Source organism: Coenobita brevimanus, chromosome 70 (assembly GCF_032717465.1).
Source record: "Coenobita brevimanus isolate Jiangsu-jjx chromosome 70, ASM3271746v2, whole genome shotgun sequence".
NCBI classification, from domain to species: domain Eukaryota; kingdom Metazoa; phylum Arthropoda; class Malacostraca; order Decapoda; family Coenobitidae; genus Coenobita; species Coenobita brevimanus.
In genome coordinates this window covers 22,538,658-22,560,990 of record NC_137023.1, presented here as the reverse complement: position 1 = coordinate 22,560,990, position 22,333 = coordinate 22,538,658, and positions in this window count along the sequence as shown.

Genomic DNA, 22,333 nt, shown 5'->3' with positions numbered 1-22,333 from the left:
CACACACACACATGCTCTTTATAATATCTGTAGAATAGGGGATGTTATGTTGACTCCCATTTCTGATGGGATGTGTATCCCCGTCATTTGCTTTTCCATCCAAACGTCATTCAGCAAATATAGATTATTCTTCAATGTTTTTGCTTCATCATTATCCATTACTCAGTTATTTACACATTTGCTCCATGTATCCAGCTACACTCTCTCTCTCTCTCTCTCTCTCTCTCTCTTTATATATATATATATATATATATATATATATATATATATATATATATATATATATATATATATATATATATATGTATATCATCTTTAACCACTTTAACCCGTATCTTATAAATCCCACTCTGTGTCTCTAGATCATAACAGCACTCTCAGTTATTCTTAGCTGAAAAAATATCCTCATTCAATATCTTATATAGATATAATAATATTATTTCCTTCCGTGTCCACTGTTACCACAGTACATCATGCCACAGTATATGACACTTCTTTTCGTAACTATATATATATATATATATATATATATATATATATATATATATATATATATATATATATATATATATATATATATATATATATATATATATATATATATATATATATTCAACTTACTCTCAGGCTATTCCTTCTCCTTATTCCTCTTCTGTTTGTTAGCATTCTCCTATTTTGATCCCTTATATTTTTCAAATTTTTGACTCTTTACATTTATTTTATGCAATATATATATATATATATATATATATATATATATATATATATATATATATATATATATATATATATATATATATGTGTGTGTGTGTGTGTGTGTGTGTCTATAAATTAGGAGGCTTTTACGGTATTGGGAGAAATATTCAAAAAGAAAACGCAAGAAAGCAAGACCAATTATTTAGTATTATTTAGACAAATGAACAGAAATAGCTTTCAAATCCAGCAACATTTAGTGGCTGCAAAATACTTGTATCCTTTTCTACTTTATAGGGCAATGGGAACCGTAATTATTTATAAGTTTTAACCAAACTGCACTAATTCAACAAGCGAAATCAAATAGTTTTCAACAAAGAGCTTTATAATGTTACAGTACAAAGAAAGTTCCACCGTTTCCTTTCTTATGTGTTGCACACTACTGTTACACATTTTTAAATGAAATGAAAATAATACTTCTCCATCAATTCCCTTCAAAATAAAACTGTTTCAAAAATATCACTAAATTCACACATTACAAGCGTCTTTGATTCAAGGACACCACGAGTGCTACAGTTCATGTTGTCATCAGAGTGACATTAGAAGCTGTCAGGAAGGGTTCACCATGTTCCTCGACGTTTTAAATGATTATTATCTGCATCTGCTCTTCATTCCTAGAACTATGAGCCTTCGTGAATTCTTGAATCAGTGCTACGCCTGCTCTGCTACGTCATGCACCACGTTCAGGGAATCCACCCTGGCCGTCGCTTAACCAAAACTTGTTTTTTTTAACAATTTGATGGATCCTGTTGAAATCGACTGAATACCAGGTTCATTCCTTGTGGATAATGAATCAACACCGGTCGGGAAGGATCTTCTGACCCTTCAACGGATTTTATATTCTACACCATTTTTCGCTTCTCATCGTCATCAAACGCACTGTGGCATCAGAGGTGCTGAGTAAAGCTCTTGTACCCTGATGCAATGGTTTCTTGCAGCTTTTGAAGGAGGGATAAGTCGCTTTGTGGAGCAATTTCTGCTTCTCTTGCTGAAAACTACGGAATGACGTGATATTCGGTGACGAATAGGTAGCAGTTCCGCACTTAAAGAATCAGGCAGCCAGCGCTGCTTGCCCCGTGAGAAGATGAAGAACGTCTCTTGATGTACAAGGTGGACCTGGATCTAAATGTCCCAAACTTAAAAGAGTAAATTGCACGCACCATCCCGCATGGAATGCTATAAACACACACAAAAAACTGTATTATGGACAGTAAGTGAATGAGCATAAGGGGAAAACGTATGGGTCTTTACGCAGCCTCTAAATTTTTTCCGATAAAAATAATTTGCATGCTTCATTTTCTCCACAAACCTCATAATTTGCTGGATATATATATATATATATATATATATATATATATATATATATATATATATATATATATATATATGGTGATTCTACACTATGTGGTCTCAAAGTAATGCCAATACATCTGTTATTAACGAACGGATTCAGTCTGTATCAGTCGTATACTGTATCTGATAAATTTCTCGTCATATGAGATATAAGAGACAGCTACTGAAAACGAAATGGTGTTCTTTCACAGGCGCGATGCTAAGTTGGCTTCACTTGGTAAAATGCACTGATCCAGTGACCATACCTTACTCATTAACCAAAACCGAAATTTTCATTTTCTGGTTTAATATTTTTCCTTGGTAACGCGGTCACCTTAATGAAAAACGGACTTTAAATGAAGTGTCGCAAGCTTTATTGCCTAAAAGAAAACATTGTTAGGGAGAAAGCAGCCATCCCAATGGTTAAGTCGCAACTGAAGGTAGTTAATTTCAAACACCGGGTTTAATAATACTTTGACGCTGAAGAAGACTGATTTAAAATTCTGTTACAATCGTGGATAAATTGCAAGGGGGTGAAGAAAGTATCAGGTTTCACTTACATTGGTTCGTTAATTATTATGATACTGAAATCATTCAGGGGCCTCTGCGTAGCAAATTTCCCAGTGTGTGTGTGTGTGTGTGTGTGTGTGTGTGTGTGTGTGTGTGTGTGAATCGGTGCATGGAGTTTGATTCAGTCTATTTTTGGCTGAGTTCCCTGCATAAGAGTGTATATCTGCGTGATTAGTGAGCAAACCTACGTGCGAATTTAAATGATCGAGTTGTTATTCTCGCGGAGGCCAAAGGAGATATCGTTATCGCTATTACAGTAATGAGCGTAATTCTTTCGTAATTGTAACCAAATCGCAGGTAAAGGAAACGGACAACCCGACATATGCCTCAATATTTAGGATTTTATTGAATACCTGAGGGAGTTTAATATAATTCCATAATAGTAGCCTGGAAGCAGATCTTAAATGAAAAAAGTGATCATAAACACTGGAAAATTTACCAGTGACATCCTGCTGCCTTACTGCCTTATTGGACGTTTTCAGATTTATTGTACTGGGATGACAAAGAAATCGATAGAATCTACGATCGATTCAACAGTTTTAGACTATGCATGCTATAAAAAATAAAGTCCAAGGTATATAATTTATTGAGTAAGAGTTTAGTAATGGACCTTTCAGCCTTATGATGACCTACACAGCCATGGCCGCAGTAGTACCTAACGCAATAACATGTAACTTACTTTGTAATCTCGTCTCCATAATATTCCAGCACAACAGGATAAATATCGTATAAAGGAGCCGTATATTTGTTGCAGTTATTACTTACACGCACAGCAGACCTTATGAGAGACAGATAATATTTAACAGCATAAGGACTGAATAACCGTTATCAAGAACTGCAACGGAATTCCTCGTTATTAGAGTTATTGTATTCAGAAACAGACGAACGTTTGGCATAACGATGTGATCACAGTAAGAACGCCATGAAAAAAAAAAAAAGTCACGTGACAATTTTTGCACAGGGTATTACAATACAAAAAATACCAACAGTATCAAGCTTGAATTTGGAATTGTATAATCAAATCACAAGCAGTTGTGAGCATATATTTGTATGATTCCCATAAAGATAGTTTACCCAATCTTTATTTGTTTTTATTTATTTATTTGTGTACAGACGTTAGGTACCTTCATAAAATTTACCGAATTTTGATTATAATTCGTTCACTCCTACACATGATTATCAGGGCCAAGCTTCGCGGACCTCAAACTTCATTTTCAAACGCATAACCTACTTGACTTTGACTCCATGGGCTTCTGAATGTCGTTGCACCCTAAGACTCAAGATCTCCTCTGATTTAGAGTTCTACTTTACTACAGGATCAGGGGTAAGGTGGTGGGGACTTTTCAGATTCCTGATCATCCTTTTTTCGGGACTTTGGCGAAAGCTTTGTCATTGCACTTGACATCTCAAAGGCTTTCGATCGAGTCTGACATAAATCTCTAATTTCCAAACTGCCCTCCTACGGTTTCTATCCTTCTATCTGTGCCTTCATTTATAACCTCCTTTCTGGTAGTTCTATAGCAGCTGTTGTAAACGGCCATCATTCTTCTCCTAGATCTATCAACAGTGGTGTTCCTCAGGGCTCTGTCCTATCACCAAAACTCTTCCTTTTATTCATCAATGACCTAAGCTGTACATCTAACCCTATCCACTTATACGCTGATGATTCCACCCTTCACCTATCCATTCGGTTCCTGTAACGTCCATCTCAGCAGTTACTTCACCAAACAAGAGATGAGGCTATGGTACACCTGGTGTCTGACTTGGCTCGCATTTCTGATTGGGGTAATAATAATCTTGTTTTTAATGCGTCAAAGACTCAGTTCTTACACCTATCAACCTGACAAAATCTTCCACAGGAGTACCCACTAGTGTTTAATAATATCCAGCTTAATCCTGCATCATCCTTGAACATGCTTGAGCTTTCATTCACTCGGGACTTGTCATGGAGAGATCATGTTCCATCTCTTGTGAGATCTGCTTCCAAGAGATTAGGTGTGCTGGGCCGACTCCGTTTCTTCTTTACCCCTGCACAGTTGTTGGCTTTGTCCACGGGTTTTATTCGCCCCTGTGTAGAGTACAACTCTCATTTGTGGGGAGGCTTCCCACATACAGCTCTTCTCAACAGGGTGGAGTCAAAGGCTTTTCATCTCATTAACTCTCCTCCTCTACTGACTCCCTTCCACCTCTGTCTCCTCGCCGCACTGTTGCATCTTTATCTCTTTTCTATCGCTAATTCAATGGTCACCGCTCCCATGAACTTTCCGCTTGCATCCCTCCACCTCTACGACGGGAGCGTAGCATCCGTCTAGCAACAAACTCTAATCCCTTTTCTGTCCAACTCTCTAATGCAAGAGTTAACCTTTACTCCCAGTCCTTCATTTATGCAACAGGCCAACTCTGGAACTGTCTCCCTCTGTCTGTATTTCCTCCATTGAAAAAAAAAATCATCCACTCACTTTTAGTAATGCTGCCTACTTCTTTGTTCAAATTTATCATTCTTTATCAGTGTCTGCCCTCCTTTGTTCTTAATTTTTCCATTCGTCTTGTCACTGTCTAGTACTCTTCTTTCCACTTCAAGTGGTTCTACGCTGAATGACAGGTCTAGTAGTTATCTGGAAGCCAGAAAACCATTTACAATGCTGAGTGGTAACCATAGAACCAAATAACGGGTGGAGAGACGTAAGTATAGCGTCCATCCGGGAACCAAGCCTCCATACTCTTCTCCGCGTCTCACCGTGGCAAGGCACTGTCCATCTGAAGGGAACATCAGTTCACTGCATGGGACGGCCCTACAGTGGCGGTTACATGCCTGTGGCCGATGGATGTACTGTACTCGGCCAGACAGACAGGGATAGCCAAACAACAAAAACAGCAACAACAGCAACAAAACAACGGGTTCTTTTTTATTATATGATGTTAATGCACTAAAATTTCTGGTCATCATGCGATCGACTCCTAAACCTGCTCCTTGAATGAAGTCTATTAATTAATTTTTCATATTAAATGAATATCACTATCCACGACTCTGAACATGTATCCACATTTTTATATACGTTTTAGATTTAACACTTCTACAACCAAACTACCTTCAGCCAGGAAAGTACGGTAGCTTTTTTTTTTTTTTTTTTCATATTTTACATTCTTATCTACCATTACCATCTCCCTCAACACTATACCTCAAAAATTTCCCTGCGCATTTTAAGCAACATGAATGAACCAACCAACGGAGGTGTGCAAAATGTATTTGTTCCAAAGACACATAAGCAGTAAAAAGCCAAAGCCGCGATGCGTTCACTTCCATAATATACTAGTTGTGTACATGAAGAACTATGAAATCCAGACAGAAAAGAGGTGATAGTGATTAGCTTGACGGATGTTGCGTACCTGTCATTATGGAAAAGGAAGTGAGCAGATAGCTGAGAGCACCACACAATTGAAAGAGCGAGAGCTAGTCACACACACACACACACACACACACACACACACACACACACACCAAGAGAGAGAGAGAGAGAGAGAGAGAGAGAGAGAACAGTGAAAGGAGGGGAGTTAATGAGATTTCGACTTTCATTCTACAACTGTTTCCCCATGCCATGCAACCTCTCTCTCTCTCTCTCTCTCATACGCATACACATGCCATCCTCCCCTGGTACTATTCCGGAGTGCACTCCCATTCTGCTGATTTCTCTATCAGTTCCCACTATTCCTCCCTTGATCCAGGTATATCCAATATTGAGATCACAGCAGTTTTCCATTTACCACTCTCCGCATTCTTTGAAAAGAATTTCAAGGAACTTGCCTTTTTCCATTCAGACTCAACGCGCTAATAATGCTATTGCTATAGTTATATTTCTGCCATTACCTTCAACTCCTTCTACATCCTTTTACAACCTCCAAACAATAATCATTTCTGCTTTCGATATTTGTCATTCATTCTTTGTCGAGTCTCGTTTGTGATATCTTTTACATAATTTTGTTATTCATATACTATTTCTTCCTTGTGCCGCTTCACCTCTCCATTGCCTCTGTTCCCCATCCATTCCCTGTACCTTCCTACTTTTATACATCCAACACATCTCTCAGTCCATTTAGCTGTCCCAGTGACCCCATTCTCTTCCTGACACGTCACACATATTTCTGCACAAGTCCTTACAAAATCGCTATTCTTCCTTACTTCACTGACTATTCAGTCTATATACATAACATCTTTACAGCCGTAACTTTCAATCGCTCCCTATCACCTTCCTTTAGTTTCCTCAAACTGAGTACTTCCTTTCCACCAGGCAAGCACATACGCCCGTTTCCGGCTACACCCACTCAGATATTTATACCAAGGGATTTGTTCCTGGATTCATTAATTTTACGTTATAGCCCTATTTTCACCCAACTGACCTATATATATATATATATATATATATATATATATATATATATGGAGAGTGAAGTGCTTGAAAGGGTACAGCAGGGAAGAAAGGTTGCTGGTTCTTTGAAAGCAGTGATAAGAAACAGGGAAGTGAGCATGGAAGTGAAAAAGTTACTACGTGACAGTATTGTGATACCAACTCTAACGTATGGAAGTGAACATTGGACGTTGTTGGAAGGACACAACTGAAGAGTGAGAGCAGTGGAAATGAGTTATTTAAGAGGAGCCTGTGGAGTCACATGAAGAGACAGGCTGACGAATGAGGATATAAAGGAGCGTTGTGGTGTGGATGTGGATGTGATAGGAAGCGTTATGAGGAACACACTGAGGTGGTTTGTCCATGTGGAGAGGATAGAGGGTGAGAGACTGACGAAGAGAGTGTATGTGAGTGAGGTGGAGGGGAGAAGAGGGAGGGGAAGGCCGAGGATGAGATGGAGGGATGGGGTGCAGAGGTATATGAGAGAGGGGGGTGTGAGTTGGGAGCAGGGTAGTGAAATGGAGGGGGACAGGGCGACGTGGAAGCGATTTGTTTGTGGCCACTCCAAACGGCATTGAGGCGTCTGGCAGTATATATATATATATATATATATATATATATATATATATATATATATATATATATATATATATATATATATATATATATATATATATATATATATATATATATATATATATATATATATATATATATATATATATATATATATATATATATATATATATATACATATATATAGTGTAAGACATCTGCAGGCGATCTTGGACATCGCAACTTCCAAAGCAGTAATAAAATGAATGTGGCCTCAGGTGGGCTGAAAATTCGATTTATTTTTTACAATAGTATTATGTATTATATATACACATACCTGTAGGCACACATACACACACACACCTGTAGGCACACATACACACACACACACACACACACACACACACACACACACACGCACAAAAGATTATATATATATATATATATATATATATATATATATATATATATATATATATATATATATATAATCATCATCATCATCCATTACAAGTCCAATGCTGAACAAAGACCTCCCCCAAACCTTTTCCACGAATTCCCTGACTGAGCTAATGTTTGCCACGCTTTCCCTGCAAATTTCTCTATCTCATCTCTCCACCTCCTGCCTGGCCTTTTTCTGCTACGCTTACAATCTCTTGGTGTCCAGTCAGTCAGCCTCTTACTCCATCGGTTATCCCTTATTCTTGCTATATGGCCTGCCCATCTCCAATTCTGTTCTTCTATAACTTCTATAATATCTTTGACTTTAGTCTGCTCTCTCATTCAAGTTGATCTTTTCCTGTCCCTTAAAGATATTCCCAACTTTAACCTTTCCATTGATCTCTGAGAACGGATTAGTTTATTTTCCACTGATTTTGTCAGCTTCCAGGTCTCACAACCATACGTCATAGCTGGAATTATACATTCGTTACATAAATTTCGCCTCATACAAACTGGCAAGGTACTTTTGGAAATGTCTCTATGTTTACCAAAAGCTTTCCATCTATTTGTAATGCGTCTTTTCATTTCGCTATAATCTTTTAATTTTAGTGTTTGCCCCAAGTAGTTGTACTCCTCAACTTCTTCAAGAATTTCTTCGCTAATTCTGATGACACTCTTTGGTGTTTGTGGATTAAACATTAGTTTTACTCTGGTTCATCTTTAGCCCTACTTTCATACTTTCTCTGTTCAGGTCATTCAAGCAAACGAATTAAGCTTAGATTAGCGTGCCTTGTGAAATACTGACCTGGCTCCCCCTTGACTGTCCAGTGAAAGGTGAGACTAGCATGCCCTCTGGAATACTGACCTGTCTCTCCCTTGATTGTCCAGTGGAAGGTGAAGGCTGCGGGGTGGGCTAGAACTCTGCAGGCTAGAGTAACATCACCACCCTGTTCCACCAAATATTCGGTTCGCTCCTCAGCCTTGCACACCGGGGCGTCTGTATCGGATAGAAAGAGAAGTTTCCTGTTAATACAGAGAGTCTGCCAAAGGTATTTCAACTTGTGTTGTAGGTGCAGTGTCGCTTGTGGTACATTTGAGTTTTGCCAGTGCTACTCAGTACACAATAGTACACAGTAAATAACTTTCTTTTTACTCATTTTTAAGGTATTATACTTAAATAACTATGGAACTGCAACTGTACTTGTGTACTTGTCTTTGTTGCATGGGTATTACAACCACCGGGCACCTTTTTTGGTGTGATTACGCCTTCTTAGTTTGGTCGTGGCCTCTCAGGTCGAATTCTATTCATCTTAGGCTTGTGACGTTTTGAAATAGAGGGGTTAATATAATTTTACATCTTTAAGGCTCCTATGACTCACTCTCAACTGAAATGAAATGATTACTATCAGATGGAACAGAATACAGGAATCGTCCTGATCATGACAGTGAGAATGGTGACTATAAAATCTCAGTCTGATATGACTCAGTTTCAGCTGAATAAAATCATATTAAGTTATGGTAAGTGGAAAGAATGCTATATCTTCACGATTGTAGGAGGGTTATTTGATCCACAATCTGCTCTAACTCATGCCAAAATTAAGCAAAACCACCCTTGGGCAGTTTTGTAAAACAATAAACACATAGTATTAGTGAAGGAATTACTTAGATATCCCTCGTATCCTTGCCATCTGAATGTGGTTACTTGTACCCTAGACTGGTACAATAAATCAGCACAGAGCTTCAGAAAATAATTTTTTTGTGTTAGTGTTATGTTAACCCACCGTGTCCCGACGACGTACGGATATGTCACCATGTTTTGTCACGCTGACTCCTGATGAAAAACCCATACGTTTTGCAATTGCAAGGTCCGTCATTTCCACATTTTTCAAATCTTGCGCGTTATTTTTGGTACGCAGGCGCAGGACACCTTCCACAACCCGCCACCAGGCAGGGACACTCCCCGACCCCGCGTGACCTGCTTGCTCCCTTGTCTCAGTCACTCACCTGTTAGCAGTGACCCTGAATAGACATGGCACACCGAGGTCTCTCTGACACTGAAATTCAAGCCTCCCTGGATGCCATCACAGGCAACAGTGATTCCCCACTTGATGAGGACGTGGCGGACAAGAATTATGTGCTTCCCGAGGACGAAACAAGCAGCAGTGATGAGGAAGTACCAATTCCAAGGAAGCGGTGTTACGTGACGTATCGTGAGGCTAGAGAAGGCCTGCCTGGACTCCAACCACATGCATGCACCTTTCTCCAGCCCCAAGAGGAAAAGGAGGGCGAAGACGAGGACGAGGACGAGGACAAGGACGGAGCCAAGGGACATGGTGTTACCTTGTGGCTCGGGAGAGAAAGGATTTCGCCGCGGGGAGCTGAAGGGACGACGAGGAGGAGAATCAGGTATAGGCCTAGTGTTTTGTATGGGGAAGCAGGGAGTGGTGAGGCAATAGTGAGTTGTGAAAGCGAAAGTGGTGTGGCGGGAGTGAGTAGTAAAAGTGAATGTCGTGGTGTGTGGGAGGCAGTGCGAGCATGTGGTGTGAGGCAGTGGGGAGGCGAGGAGGAGCCGCTCCCTATCACATCTTTGACCCCACAATATTCTCGCTCCTCCTCCCCACAGCCCCATGATGTGGGGAAAGGATGCAAAGGGAAGGGAAAGGGGAAAGAAAAAGGGAGAGAGAAAAGGAGCATGAGTGGGGAAAGGCTCCACTGTCCACCTCCCCAACCTCCCCCACCACCCTCTCCTCCCCACCCCGATGAAGGCGACGATGGGGACGAGGCGGAGATGGTAGTGTGTCATGGGACTGGGAAGATGGGAGTAATTTCACTCCCATCATTCACCCCTTCACTGAGGAGTGGCAGTCTGGCTGCAGGGCTCCAGGAATCCACATCGGCTCCACCAGGGTGGATTTCTTCCACCTGTTCTTTGGGGAGAAGTTTGTGGAGCAGATTGTGGAACAGAATAACACCTTTGCAAGCAGCCAGCACCGTGAAAGAGAGCGTGGAGGTAGGAGAAGCAGGCACTCCCTCCAGTATGGTTACCCAGTTACCATAAATGAGTTGTTTATCTTTCTAGCCCTAGTTCTTTTAATGGGTATTGTGCGGAAAAGACAAATTCCGGCATACTGGTCTATGGACCCTATAACCAGCACACCTTTCTATGGGAAAGTAATTGGCCAGAATCGATTTCAGCAAATTCTCAGCCGCCTCTACTTTTATGATGCCGACGATCCTGCTAATGCTAATAACATGGATAGAATGAGGAGAATTAGGTTGGTATTTGATCACCTGCAGGAAAAGTTCAACTCATCCATCTATCCTTACCGAGACCTTGTCATAGACGTGAGTCTCGTGTTGTGGAGAGGCAATATTTCTTTTTGCCAGTACATACCCAGCAAGAGACACCGTTATGGGTTCAAGATCTTTGTTATGTGTGACTGTAAGACTGGCTATGTGCAAGACGTAGTCTTGTACACGGGTGCACAGAGAGACATAACAGAAGATCGAAGTATTTGACTCTCAGGGGCCATGGTAAAGACAATGATAGAAGAGTACCTTCATCGTGGTCACGTGCTGTACCTGGACAACTGGTACACTAGCCCCCTTCTCGCATGGTACCTACACCTGCACGACACCAGAGTCTGTGGTACAGTAAAGACAAACCATTGGCATATGGTCAAGGTTGGGAGGAAACTTGACAAGAATGAGGTGGTTTTTCTGAAGGAAAACAACATCCTCGCCACCCTGTGGAACCACAACAGGGAAGTTTGCCTCCTATCGACGGTACACCGCCCCCTTAGGCACCGCACAGACTCTGTAGATTACTGCAGTGAGAGGAGGTGCCACGTCTGGAAACCTGAATTGGTATTGGACTACAACATCAACATGAAGCAAGTGGATCAGTCCGACTCCATGATTTCCAGTGTGGAGTGTGCCAGGACCACAATGAAGTGGTACAAAAAGCTCTGCTTTCACTTGCTTGATATCACCGTCCTGAACTGCCACTACCTCCATGCCTTGACAATGGGGACCTCAGAGACCTTCGAGGGGTTTGTGAGGGAGCTGTCCCGCGAAGTCATCGCGAAATATGCAGAGGACAGGCCCCACCACCACCACCGCCCTGCCACTGCCGCACAGACTCCCCTGCCCCTCACCGCACGCCACTTTCCCAGCACCATACCTCCTCAACAGAACCGCCCTAGACCCCAGCGGCAGTGTCATGTCTGTAGTAGTTCCCGAGTGAGAGAAACCACTCAAAGAAAAGACACGAGGTACGAGTGTGTGGTCTGCAATATTGGCTTGTGTGTTGAGCCTTGCTTCAAAGAATACCACATGTTAGTGCATTACTGATACTGTGTGTGCTTGTGATATGATGCTCTAAGTGCTGTAAATATACGATAATCTGACGCTTACTATAATGGTAAGGTCTGTAAGTGATAACAGTAATATTAGGTGAAACCTGGTATAATGTAAGTGGAAAAGTATAATTTTAGTGGAAAAATAAAATGTAAGTTGAAACAGTAGTCATCGCTAGTTTGCTCACTATGTAAATACTCGATAATCTGACGCTCACTATAATAGTAAGGCCTGTAAATATGTGATAACAGTTATATAAAGTGGAAATGGGTGTAATGTTAGTGGAAAAGTATAATGTAGCCTAAGTGGAAAAATAGAATGTAAGTTGAAACAACAGGCATAGCTGGAGCGCTCACTATGTAAATATGCGCTAACATTACGCTAAATATAATCATAGGCCATGAAAAAGGCTTAGGAGTTGTAATAACAAATGATTTGAAACCAAGCAACCAATGTACAGAAGCTGTGAAAAAAGCCAATAAATTGATTGGATTCATAGGCAGAGCATTTGAATAAAAATCAGATAATATCATCCTCACTTTGTATAATTCCTTAGTACGCCCGCACTTGGAGTATTGCATTCAGTTTTGGTCACCGTATTATAAAAAGGATATGGAAAATCTTGAAAGAGTGCAGCAAAGGATGACAAAGATGATACCTATATCGAGAAATAAACCGTACGAGGAAAGTTTAGAAGCCATGAATCTCTTTATCCTAACAAAACGGAGGATACGAGGAGATTTAATTCAAGTTCTGTATTCAAAATATTCAAAGGACATGATAACATGGCTGTTGATAAATACTTCACAGTTTATCACTCGAATTACACTAAAGGCAATGGGCATAAAATAATTGGCAGACGATTCCAGTCACATGAAGCTAAGCATTTCTTCTTCAGTAGAGTTGTAAATATATGGAATAAACTGCCTTCCAACGTAATAAATTGCAATACAGTACAAACCTTTAAAGGTCGCCTGGATAAGTATTTGGCATCCAACCCCCAGGTTAATATGTTTACTCCTGAAAAAAACACTTGTGTATGTATAATTCTGTATTTTATTTTATTTTAGTTTTTTTAGAGCCTGGATCAGTTTATTAAATACAAATATAGTATATGCACAGACTAGGATATGCACAGATAGCCCTGAGTTAACGGCAGCTATTCATACTTTCGACCTGTGGTGGGCTGTGGATCACTGAGGTCCCTGTTAGTTACGTGGCCGCCATCGGGATTTTTTTAATGTACCAGGGGTCACTGCTTCAGGAGGTGACTTGTTTGCTTGTCCTGCATGGGAAAGTTCCTTCTCTCAGTGGAATGAATGGAGCTGGGGTCTGATTGACTTTAATAGCGCCAGGCAAGGCTGCGGCACCACCCCTGAATATCCACACTGTGCACTGTGCAAATTCCACACTGTGTCTGCAGACGCCCCGTCACCTTAATGTACCCGTACATAGCGACATGCATTAGTTACTCATTTATTCGATTATTCATTGTACTCTATTACTTTCTCTTTCAGGGTATTCATACTGGTAGCTTATAGATAATGTATTATAGAATGTAGCTTTTCCTTTTCAGTCTTTCCTGAAATTTCCATGTCAGTTTTTCCATGCTTCATGGTGGTTTCTCTCACTTTTTCTTGCCAGTTTTAACTGGAGGGTTTTGAGGAGGGGGGTCCCTTCTTGCTTTACTATCCTTATCCTTCAGCATGTAGAGTTAGATCTTGTAGTCATAGTCTACTCTGTAACAAACAGCCTCGAAAGGACCATAAGGTCTGTTGCTGTTTGGGTTCCTTTGTTTGTACTCCCTTTGTACATTTCTTAGTAGGAGAAGCACTTTCAAAGCCATCAGATTGATGACTATTATGACACATTGCAAACAGCAGAATGACAGGTTCTGCTTGTTCCCATAAAATATGGAAAAATGCCATTTTCTAAATTACTGTCTGAAGAAGAATAACCCTTACACATACCTCAGTACCAGGCCAACGAGGAATTCCTTGAGATGGTACACGTGGCACTGAAACTCAGACCTGACATCCTCTCACATCCTATCAGTAAATGATATGTTGTTAACGAGGAGAGGATGATCTCTTCCGTTCCTGGAAGCCTGATAAGGTTTCTGAGACTGATGTTTGGTGGCCAGAATATACTGGAGGAGGAGCCAGAAGAATATCATGACAGTGAGGGCCCAAGCCAGAAAGAAACCAGAACCCAGTCAAGGGTTCTCAGCATAGCATAAGACATTGTGTACAACCTTAGTGGCGGCAAATGTTGGACACTAAAACACGCTCGTGCCTGTAAGAAGGAAATACAAGGCAGAAATGTTCCTCTTCCACAAACATGGGTCAGTTTCATCATGTGTGAAGAACACAAAGCAGATCTGACAAGGGTTTCATCGCATCAGCTAATCGTCCAGGCATTAAGGAACAAGAACTATGGTTGCTTCTGGAGGTTTTAGCAATGGAGAGCAGGTCGAGTCCTCTGCCCCTGACGTCAGCAGTGAAGAGCTGGAAGCACGCCAGAGGAAACTGACACCCGAATAATTTTACACTGTGTGAAAGGCCAGGCTTCCACAATTGTATTTACTGCTCGGGACACTGGTGTGCTGGTGCTTCTGCTGGCTCACTTTGCAAAGATGTTACGTTCGAGGGTCTGGATGAAACCGGGCACATCCAAGACACCGAAATACATTCCGATTCTCTCCCTGCAACTCAGTTTAACAACCAAGTTCTTAGCACATTGCCACCCTTTCATTCATTAACAGGCTCTGACACAACATCGTTCCTGGCTGGCTACACGAAGAAATCCTGCTGAAACATGGAACAAAACAACCTCCTGTCATCCCAGGGCAAAGTTGAGCTCACTGACCAAACACCCGCTGATGCAGAAGCCATCATCTGCAAAGCCTACAAAGCCAACACGAGTACATGTGTGGACAGCACTGGGTCAGCCCTCTTTGATAAAGCTCACCTCTTGAAGACGCTGCCACCAACACATGATGCGTTGTTCTTCCACATCAAGCTGGCACACCATAAAGCAGCAGTATGGGAACAGGCTGACAAGCAGCTTACTGTACTGCCCCCACCAGAGAATTACGAGTGGCACTCTAGTCCCTACCTTGATGTCCCTGTGTTCAGTGCCCGAGTCCTGTTTAGAAATGATCAGCTGCAACTGTACCACGAACTGCAGAAGTGGTAATTGCAAATGCAAGAAGAGTAAGCTGCCATGTACTGCTGCGTGTAATTGTAGCATAAGGGAAAGATGTGAAAGATGAAAGTCTTTGCTGGCAAAGTTAAATCCACTTTGTGATGATTAATGCACTATATGAACACATTGTGTTCAATTTAATAGGCTTTCATCATTTTTATCTTTTATTTTTTGATTACCTAGTATCATGCAAGCACAATTATGTTCTGTCTTAAAAAGTGCTACAAATGATAAAAAGTGATGAAATAAAGACAAATTTCATTTATACAATAAATAGCATAGTCTGTTTGTTAGCCCGGTAACCATGTTGAATAAAATTAGTAATATCTCGTGAACAACGCAAAACTGTTTTTGCAAAAGACAAAAATGACATCAGCATACCTAAATCCTTCAGAAAAAATACTATTGGCAAAGTTTGTCTGGCATTCACCTACCACACTTAATCTAAGTCGAATTCGCAGAAACGGTACCAGTCTACTCACTGTGTGCTGAATTTCTCTGATTTCGTCATGTCGTGCTTGTAACTTCCGTAGTAATGGTTCGGAAGCAAACGTATCCTTTAATGATCGGGACAGATCTAATGATCTGCTCTTGCTAACGCCAGACGATTTTGTTCAGCTAAAAGCTAACATCGTAGCCCAAGAGTGATTTTACTAATACTGTTGATCCAATTGTGGATAGTACAACTCTACTGCTCTGTTCCAGCTCATAGCAGAAGTTCTTATACTTCTCTGAACGGGCACGCTGACCTACGAATGTTAATAGGCCTACTGGTACCGTCAATGCTCTCATGGTCGGCACAATTTTAGTACTCTACTGCAACTAACACTAAACTATTTTACTCAGTTGATAGTCAGTTTGGGGTGCTTGAGTGTTACTGAATACAATTATAAATTATCTCTGTCTACTCATATGCCCCAGTGGTCAGCTGAATAAGGAAGGGAAAGAAAAAAGTTTAGAACCTATCGATTAGGCGACGGTTGTTATGGCAAACAGTTTTTGCTAAACTTCAAACACCCTTCAGAATACGATATGCAACAGTTGATTTGCTGTCCGGCCGTGGGATTCTCAGACTCACTGAAGATCGATTACCTGGTGCAACTTACATTTGTTTTTTCAGGAAGATTTAGAGACGCAAGAAGATTCAGTAGTCTGTTTTCCTACGTCTTTATGTAGAAACCAGTTTAAACGGAAGAATATTTCCTCTCGTACCAAACTTTATTTTTCTTAAGAGGAACAGGAGACATGGGGAGATCGGGTACTCTTCGTTCTTCCTACAAAAACAAATAATGGTTACGGTAGGGAGTCGATCGTAAATATGTTGGAGAATCCCATATCAGGTCACGTATTTATCCTCAGCTGTGAGCGTGCTAGGGATGAAGGAAAATTTACTCTTTAATAAGTTTATTCCTTCTGCTACCTGATGAGTTTACTTAGCTTCGACGAGTTCTCGAGTATCGATGGGTTCAGTAAAGCTACATCTGCTCCCTGTTGTCGAAATGGAAGGGGTTAACTTGACTTAAATAACACCCCGCTGCAGTGGATGACTTCATAGGTTAAAAAGTGCAAGAGGGGAGTTGACTGGGAAGCTTACAATTGGCAGTGGAATGAGGACATTACCATTAGTCTTCAGTACTGCGGAAAATGTACCAAACACTATCAGGCTGCTGTATGCACTTTTAGCTGAATACAGTCGCCTGGAATTTGCTGTAACAGAGTACTGGAGTTGTCCCGGCCATGACACCGTTAATGGTACCAATATTAAACACTCAAGCTCCCGTAACTCACATTTAGCTGAATAAAATCACCTGGAATTAGCTTCAATAAAATACTAGAGTTGCGCTGACCAGGAGAGGATTAATACTGTAAAGTGAAACGAGCAAAGGGCAGTACGAAGCGGGTCATAAGGAAAACAAGTTTAGCAATATTTAATACTGTAAAGTCTATTGAGCAAATGGCACCAAGGAGCAGGCCATAAGGAAAACGCGTTTAGGAGGGTGATTTGATACAGCTGCGTGAGGGGATGTGTGTTGAAGGGAAACCTACAGGGAAGTGTTGTGAGGGTAAGTGTATAGGGAAAAGTAATTAATGGAAGTGTTCTGAGGGGCAGTGTACAGGGTCTCGACTCTCAATTAATTTGGGGTGGCGAGACAGATGCGTGAAGGGGAGGTGAAACAGGGGACCCGGGCTGGTAATTTTACAGGACGGGAGTTTGAGTGCTGGCGAAGATGTAAGGTAATGAGTTCAAATGAGGTAATTACCACTGAACGAGCATGAAAGAGGTAATTTGGATGTGTTATGATTGTGCTCGAAGCTAAAGATAACATTCGTAAGGCAAAATGTTGTCATATGTAAAACCAAATAACCACTTTTCCTCACCAATTTCCATAATATAATGAAATAGAGCGCATACTAATGACGTCTGCTGTACCAGAGAAAAAAAAATAGGGAAGTGGAACAGAGAAATACTGCATTATGTATTCAATGAATTATGTGTTCAAGGAAATGTTGGAAATGATCCTGGTTTACATCAATATATTATTTTCTTCTGGGCAGCAATCACTGTTGAATCTTGGAGTTTTGGAAAGAACAAGACAAAGAACACCTCTGATGACCGCAACCATTCCAACTGGATGCACCATCCCAGCGAATCCCGAAAGGTGTGCTTTGTCTTGGGACACACACCTCAGACACACTATAGACACATCCCAGATACACCACAGATGTATACACCCCAGACGCACACCAGACACACCAGCAAAACCCTCACCCCTGAACACACACACACACACACACACACACACACACACACACACACACACACACACACACACACCATATGTGAGGCACATAAAACTCTGCGGTTGCAACTTGGCAGATTTCAACCCTCTAAAAATTAATGAAATAGTGAGTGAATAACACAGGAACACACACTGCATTTGGCCGTCCTTGAGGTGGCGACAAACAAGAGATATAAAGTAAGCGATTCTGTTGTTTGTATTCTTCAGATTTGATGCAAAGATATTTTCTTTGTACGAATATTAACACAAACTATTAAACGGGAAGTCATCTGTCTTCTTTATTTATCCTTTAAACACACTGAAAAGAATTTTATGTAACATACTTTTCTTAACGTGTAAAGATGATTGCACACAGTGTTCTGGCTGAGTTCTGTTCACTAATGCAATGTGCGCTAACAAAGGATTGATAGAAGAGGTAAATAATAAAGTTGACCTGCCGGATGTAGGGCGGACGCTTCATAATCGAGCAGTGAGAGGAAAATAATGGCGTGATATGGAGAGGTTCCGGGTAATGAATTATAGATGAGGCGATAGAAAGAAACGAATAAGAAGGGAGGAGGGGAGAGGGCGATGATGGACGGATATATTATCTGACAAGTAGTTCGGTATTATTATTTGCATGTGTATTCGCCAAGTGTCTGTCTGTTACGTAGAGCTAAATAACTGATTGTCATAGTGAAGAGCGAGTATCACACAATGGTATGGCTCTTACTGAAGTGCACAAAGAGACAGAATGAGTCTGAAGAGGAAAGTTGACCCGTGCACAACTACATGAGACCGAATATAAAAAAGCGATTGAAAGATATAACACTAAATAATCAACAGGAACTAAATAGCCACTGCTTGCATTACGCCACCATAGCCACCACCATCACCATCACTAGAACCATCACCACCACCACCATCACAACTACCACTACTATCACCACTACGTGAACAACTACAATTACCACCGACACTACTACTACTACTACTATTACTACTACTACTGCGGCTGCTGCTGCTGCTGCTGCTGCTGCTGCTGCTAACAATAATAATAATAATAATAATAATAATAATAATAAGCAGGTAGGAGACGATGGCCAGCTCTTAGCAGGCGGTTGCGGTTCAGCCTGTACACACAAAGGAGTACCTGTATCTGGTTCGAGTCTAACAATACCATCTCTCGCCTCTCTTAGGACACAAATAAATCAACCAGAAAACAGAAATAAGTCGATACTTGCATAAACAGAATAAACACCAAAAACTATGAAAAAAAAAAAAAAATCTGAAATCTCCCATAATGTATTGATTTTGTTCGTAATACGCACATCTAATCATTTCAAACCATTTCAGCACCAATGAAAGTTTCTGGGGGGTGAAATATGGATTTTTCTTAAAGCGATGTTTTTTTCTATCCTGTGCATACTTATCACAGTCGTGTATACAGTAATTTTGCTAAAGATTTCGCGCTTTATTGCAAAAAAACAGAATGGGTTTAGGAAGCTACAAATCGCATTGCCAGGTTCACCAGACGTTTCTCTTCAATTTGGCAAGAACAGAAAATAAAATTTCAAAATATGAAAAAATGGACCCACGGCCAAGAAGGGGCTAAGCCGGCCGTTGCTAGACAATGAGTAGTTGCTTAGCAACCAAAACCTTACGGACACAGCCAGGTCACAGGGGGGTCATTGCATCCAGGTTTGGTTGAAAACGGTTAATTCTGAAGAACAGAAGTGCCTGCAACAATGAAACAAGAGAGAAAGAAAGAAAGAATACAAGGAAGAAAAAACGCAACTATCAATAAGGACAATATGGAGCTGTTCAGTAATAATAATAATAATAATAATAATAATAATAACAGTAACCAACAACAACAACAACAATAACAACTAGGAGCACACAGAGTGCAACACCCGCGTCCATTAACTGATCGATGGGCCAAATATTTGACTTTGCCTGGTCACCTTGATCTTCGACAGATTTTTTTTTTTTTTTCAGGGGAGAGTGAACCAAAAGCTACAAGTCCGCAAGATTGCCCCCCTCCCCCCCAAAAAAAGGAACAAAATTCAAGATCGTTCATTTCGAGTTGCCAGAACACATTGTTTATAGAAGACTGTATGTCATAGGTAGCAGGATATACAGACATAGGAAGACAGTTCCAAAGCTGACCAGTTGCATATATGGAGGACTGGGAGTAATGGCTAATTCTTGCATCAGAGAGCTGGACAGAAAAAGGATAAGAGTTTGCTACAAGACATGTGCTACGCCCCTGCCGTAGTGGTGGTGGGTGATTACTCTCAAGACCGAATTTTTCATGCTTGCTGAACTGTTAACCTTCCCACAAACTTTCAGTCAATTAGACAACAAATATTTAAGAAGTTTTGTCTGGTGACCTTGAACTCGGACACTTCCCTGTGACCTCGCCTTTTAACTGGCTCTTTTCAAAAAGCAGTTCCGTTTTGCTTGTTAATGCAAAAAAACTAGTTAAAGTTGATCATCCCGCGGGTCTTTGGCTTCTGACCCATCTCTCAAGACCAAAATGTAACACTATTGGCCTGTCCTCAACGCATTCACCAAGTTTAATTCAGTGATCAAAACTTTGTTAGTTATTCTGTTCAACCAATAACACATACTATGACCTTGCCCTGTGACTTTGACCCTTGATTTACTGTTTTCCAGAGTGAATCACTTTGTTCCTCCCGATCCATTAACACTTTCACAAAGTTTAATGTAAATTATTTAAAAACTGTGATTTGACCCTGGCTTTTGACCTTTTCCTTGATTCATTGTTAAAAAATAAGTCGTCTGCTTGGCTGACCTTCAACACTTCCACTGAGAATGAAAACTAAGTTATTCTATGTTAACAATCACACAGAGGTTAAATTTTGACCTTGCCTAGTGAATTTGACCTTTGACTGAGTTTCAGTACTGAAACTCTTTGTTCTCCCCTAAACAGTATCCCTTTCCCACAGTTTGTTGTACATCAGCTTAAAACTGTTTACGTTTACTTTGACCTTTGAATTATTGTAAATACTAGGGCTGGGCAAGAACCGGTTCCAGAACCGGTTCTAGCGATTCTGATGATGTAAACTCAGAATCGATTCCCAACTTCAGAACCGATTTCCAAGATGCGATTCCGTCAACACTAATCTTTGATAAAGCGAACCATGTTTATTCAATATTTCCCAATGGTTAGTACTATTATTTTCGACAAAGACTAAGAGAAGCATAAAATTTATGTTTATTTAATAATTCCTAATGGGAATTTGGCATTATTATTTTTGATAAAGAGAAGCATAGGTTTATTTAATATTTCCCAATGGTTGGCATTATTATCTTTGATAAAACTGTTTTGGTAAATTAGATTTTCTTTTCCCACAAAATAAAGAGGTAAAATTGTAAATATTTATTATTTAATGCATCTACATCACATGCTGTCCTTCCCAGCTGGCAAATTAAGGCTTTACAATAGAAAGAATTTATATTACCCAGCTACTCTTAGGAACCGGTTCTAGAACCGGTTCCAGCGATTCCTTTGGCACTGAGAATCTGAACCTTCGGTTCCGATTTTAACGGTTCTTGCCCAGCCCTAGTAAATACAATTATATCTACTCCTTAACAAACCCTCGACTCATTTACCAGTTTTTGTACAATCGGATGGAAATGTTTTGTTAAAAAAAAAAATATATATATCACCTGGAGGGAACTTTGACCCTGCCCTGTGCCCTTGACCTTTAATGTACTGTTTTCAAAATTGAAACACTTCATTATTACCTTACCTTTAACCCGTCACGTCCCGAGGTTTTCCGCACCTCCGACATCCCCCAGTCCCGAGGTATTTTCGATTTTTTTTTTTTTGGCTAAAACCTTCGCTTTTGGTGAGAAACATCGAAAATTCATAGAGAAATCGCTCTCCTGAGGTTTAAAGTG